This window comes from Betta splendens, chromosome 21 (assembly GCF_900634795.4).
Source record: "Betta splendens chromosome 21, fBetSpl5.4, whole genome shotgun sequence".
NCBI classification, from domain to species: Eukaryota; Metazoa; Chordata; class Actinopteri; order Anabantiformes; family Osphronemidae; genus Betta; species Betta splendens.
In genome coordinates, this window is record NC_040899.1 from 4,908,129 (window position 1) to 4,913,327 (window position 5,199).

Genomic DNA, 5,199 nt, shown 5'->3' on the forward strand with positions numbered 1-5,199 from the left:
GTACTAACGCGAGACCTTGGGTTTGGCGAGAGTTAGTCCAACTCTTATGGCACGTTCACCGCACACCTGTTAGAAATCCGATCTACTTTTTATGGCTAATATATTGCGACTTTGTTTTACCGTATCAATTAAAATTAAAAGTTTATTTACTACATTAGGTAGTATCACCAAGTAACAGGACAGTACAAAACAAATAACTAAATTGCCCTGACATTTTAGAAATTAAAACTTTTTTTTGCAAATTTGTGACGTTAATGTTGCTAACGCTAATCTAATTATTTAGTAAGAAAAACAACTGATAGTTGCCAATTCAAACCCTGTGTTCTTCAAAGCTGTAATTACTATCTACACTGGTTTTGGTAACTCGTGATGAGTTTGCATGCATTGTTCTGTGCAAGGTTGAGCTGATCATCACTGCAGGGCATCCTTCCCAGGAAAAGCAGTCCTATGTGTTCAATTTAGCTTCCCATTAATGTGATCCCGACTGTCTTTGCATGAATAACAATCATACATCTGTGCCCAATTCCACTCTCCATTCTCTTCCTGGACCCATGCTTCTTGAAGCAGCTGGGCCGAGCACCCGGTGCGTATGGAGCTGGACATCCTTATTAATTACTGGAGGGAGGAGTGGTCCCAGACTTCATGGCTCCCTCACAGCATCCCCAGCATAGAGAGCAAGAAACAAAAGAAAAGGTCAGCCTAAATAATGGGCACCATATCTGACCCTTGTAGAAAAAGGGTGGACTGTATTCAGCAGGAATGGAAACTCTGGATTTGCATACCAGCATCTGTCGGACTTTAACTGCTAGCATTAATTTAAAGCATGTTTAAGAGAAGAGAAAACACAATGTGGCTAACGTGTAACCCGACCATTACCAAAACAGATTTCATTATCACAAGGTCAGGTGTTAATGGTGCAATAACTATTTCAAAAACAACTTAATTATAGTATGTTTGTGGGAATACAGTGTATCTGGGTAATTATAGTCATTACGCAGGCAACACAACTGGTTTTGTCTAGACTAATGTGCCACATTTGACAATGACAAATTATAGTTCCAAACAAAACAGTTAGACTATTTTTGTGTGATGATAGTAAATATGTTTCTATTTTGATATATATATATATATATATAAACATTAATACTGAAATTTGACAAGTAGGATTATACTGTTTACATGTAGGATACGTCTTTATAAACATCATCTCGAAAACAAAGAATACAAATATAATTATAGATTACCACTATTGATGACATTAGGGACTCTTATCACTCAAGACCTCTATCTCATTAATAACCACACTAGTAGTGCCTCCAGTCTCTTTTTAAGGGCAAATGAAAGGTGGCTTCACGGTGGTGAAAATTATTGACTGAAGAGTCCTGATTGCTTCCCTTGATAACGGCAGTAAATCACATCTGAAACATTCGAAGTTGTCTGAGGCGCAGCACGTAATGATAAACCTCTTTGTTCTTTCAAACAGAGAGCCTTACATGTTACAGCCTAATCAATATCAGAAATGAGAAGAGAAAAAAGTGAAGGTCTTGAAACTTTAAACTTTGCAACTTTTCAAAGTGTAATTACAGTGTACAAATAGGATTTTACCCAAAGCAGTGTGCATGTTGTTTTTTCATGCCTTGAAGGACATTTCAAAGGTTTGGCCGAGGCTGAAACCACAGGGGGACAGCTGGTTAGCGTAGGAAAGTGTTAGTGAGGAGTTCATGTGTGCAGCTCTCCCTTACTGCTGTCAGCTATGCTATATGGGCGCTCTGTGAAGTAGGCGATAAGCAATCTGCTCTAATAAGGAGAGTGAATAAAGTTGAAAGTGCCGTGTTGCAGCTATGTGCTATAGAGAGTTATTTGGACAGTATGATATTCTGTGTACATGGTAGAATAGGCAGTATGCCATGGTTATGTATGTCCGCGTAGCTTAGGTCTCTTTAAACAAATGTAACATCAACTACTTTAACCGGGGTGGAGAATTCTCTCAGAAGGCAACACCCTAAATGTAATAACAAAAGAAATAAAACATAGCGAAGCTGTGTAACCTACAAAAGTACCTTTGTTTCTTATTTCTTCCATGCTGTGTTACTCGTCTCTCAGATCCTCTGGTTCCTTTAAAAGCCTTTGTATCTCACAGTGTGATCCTGTGGATTCTGGTGCCACTAACCACTAAAAGTCACCAAAGGTGTGTGTAATTTTGGCATTAATGCACTTTTCCAAATAAAACTTGTTCTTTTCAGACAAGCCCAGCAGAATCTGAGAAATATATTGTTCTATAAACATTCTAAAATTAATCTCGGCTTTCGCAGGCTCACAGGATTTTGGAAAATATTAACATTATGAAGTGTGAATATTTTATGAAAGCTGATAATTTTACTTCATGCTTATTATTGAGGTCACAGAGGCGCTGTAGTTTTATTGCAGTGCAAATTAAATTAATCATATATTATAGACCCGATTAACAGAAACGGACTTACAGTTGTTTTGTAGGGTGTGGGTTTGTGCGAAAGTAGTAAGTAAAAGATTATGTGGATAATTAAAGGTTTGTCTGTTTTAAAGCAAATGATTTTAATACTTTTTATAATTTTACCACTAACTAATTATACTTCATAAAATCTGAATAACATTTTTCTAGAAAACTGAAATAATGACAAAACATTGGATCGTTAAATCCTGTATGTGTTCTTGTGTTTCTCCAAGACTGTGTGCATTTCACCTCATTATATTTGAGCTAATCTTGGTACAGTTACTTACATTTAAGTATCCCACAACTGACATTCTAAAACTGAAATTAAGCAGAAACTTTAAAGCGCCTAATGTCATTTCTGCAGTCAGTTAAAAGACAGACAAGTGACTTATGTTACTTACTGATAGAAAACAATGCAGAGAGTGAAACAACATTTCTTAGCACAATATTAATAGACATTAATGGCTGTAAGTATTATTAGACAGGTTCAGGTGTATCTAAGCCTTTGTCTACATCATTTTATCACCAAAACATTTTTACACACGGTCTACTTCAGGACCTCTGCTATCAGCTCACGTTCCTGAGCCCCTCCACTCATCCTGAATGAAAAATCACAGATTTATAGACGGTATTCTGCTGTAAATTATTTCCAATAATAACCGGACAATGTTGAAATAACTTAAAGCCCCAGTTTTACAAGAATGTTGCCGGCCTAGTGATACTTTTGACCAGAAATAGCTTTGATCTGGGTCTTAAACACTCCCCGTTTGATATGGCTTTCAACTGAACTGTGGTGTGAACCTCACTTTCCGCCTCCCAAAATGGCATCGGGTAGTGATGAGCCTTCTCATAGCTCTTTCATGGCTACACTGTAAACACGCCACACAGTTTTTATTCCTTAAGAAAATCACAGACAGAGAATCAAACTGTCTTCAGTCAACATTTAGATTCCTAATACTCTGTGCAAAATGAAGCCGCAGAGGAGGAGACTTCTTTCATTACACACTTCACGGAGGCTCTGAAGTTTGCTCCTTCCATCTGAGATGACTTTAAAAGAGAAACAATGCCTCTGCCTATTGGGGTCTTTGGAGATTTTCTCTCTCATCACATATTAATGAAAGAGGTGGCATGTATGGAGCCGGAGCGCTTAAGCAGAAAAGCCTGGTTGCGAACGTGCCAAAAAAAGCTGTCTCTATGTTTTCCGATTTAAGCGGACTCGCATATATTCTGTATTACTGGCGTTGAATGAGCTCAAGCTTGGATTTACCTTTTCAGAACCTGCACATTTTCCTCAGAACCGCGTTGAAACGCCGCTGCTGTGCTCGAGTCCGCCTGTAGAGGGCGCACTTCACCTTGGATCATTACTTCAGACACTCGAGCGCAGTCGTTGCATCTCAGGCCCGCAGACCACACGAATAAGAGCTGAGCTTATGCCAGTTATTCAGATGAAGGTACTGTACATCAGTTTCCTGCACTGGCCTCCGTTTTTCCTTTAATGAGACAAGCCCGTCAAGACGGAGCAGCAGCTTTTTGATATCCTCAGAGGGGCATGGAGCGCAGACACTCCAATGCTCATAATTCATAGCAAATCAAGCAGGGTTTTTGTTGGAACAGAGGATCACACCAATTACCAGTTGTTTATTGTTTGCTATTGTTGTGTTTACCGCAGTCTAATCATATTTGGAGGTCGGCCACAGCACTACATCAGCTCCAAGTGAAAACGCTGCTTTGAAGCCTTTCATTTGGCGGCGCCATATCAGCTGCACGGAGACAGCACGCTGCCTTTTGCCTTCAAGATGAAAAGGAACACGCCTTACGTCACTTTCTAAATAACTTTGTGAATTAGGGAAATAGCATGTAACCTGGTCACCCAGAAGAAAGCCCAGCCCCGACAGAAAAATGTGTTTCATCTATTAATTTGCCCCGAGATAATAATCGTTTACATAATGACTCGAACATGGGAACGAGATTTTGTGTTCGATTGTGGGCGAGCGTCAGCTGCCAATGTTTTGCTAGACAAAGCGCTCTCTTTCCCTCCATCTATGGAATTGCAGATTTGTATGGAAATCAGCAAAGCCTTCATTATGCCAAGGTCATTACAGCTGGCTTTTATCCTCCTCTGTACTTATAGGAGGTAAGGGAATCCTGTTCTCCATCACCCAAGGCCTCACCTTTGAACGCACACTCACTTATACCAGCGCACACGTACGCACACACAAACACACATCAGCTCCTCTTTCATTTGGCCTCCTTGAATTTCATCATTCATTTTTACATCACATTAGTGTGTCATGTTAGTGGTCGGCATGTCTGCGCGTAGATGGCGGCTGTTACTTCAGGAAAAGACTGAATAATGCACGGGAAAAGGCGGCGGAAGGCTCAAAGGACCCACTGCGTTCTTATATCGCGCATATGAGACACAGCGCACATGAAGCGAGATAAATAGATCACAGAGCTCCTGGAATTTTGCATCACTAGACTACAACGAAGACTAAGAGTGTAGGTGAGATGTTTTTAGGTCATGCGGTTGGGTTTCTTGATCGAGGTTTAGCTTTATGTGGTAAAACACACTGGAAATTTTAAATGGAGTCGCAAAAGCTTTAATTTCTACAGTGAAGTTCTGTCTCCTTACAACCAAAACAACAATCTGTCGATTAAGAAGATAACGAGGACCCGATGCGTCTTGGTGTTTTGTACTACAACAACACGTTTTAAGCGTCTTGGAGCAT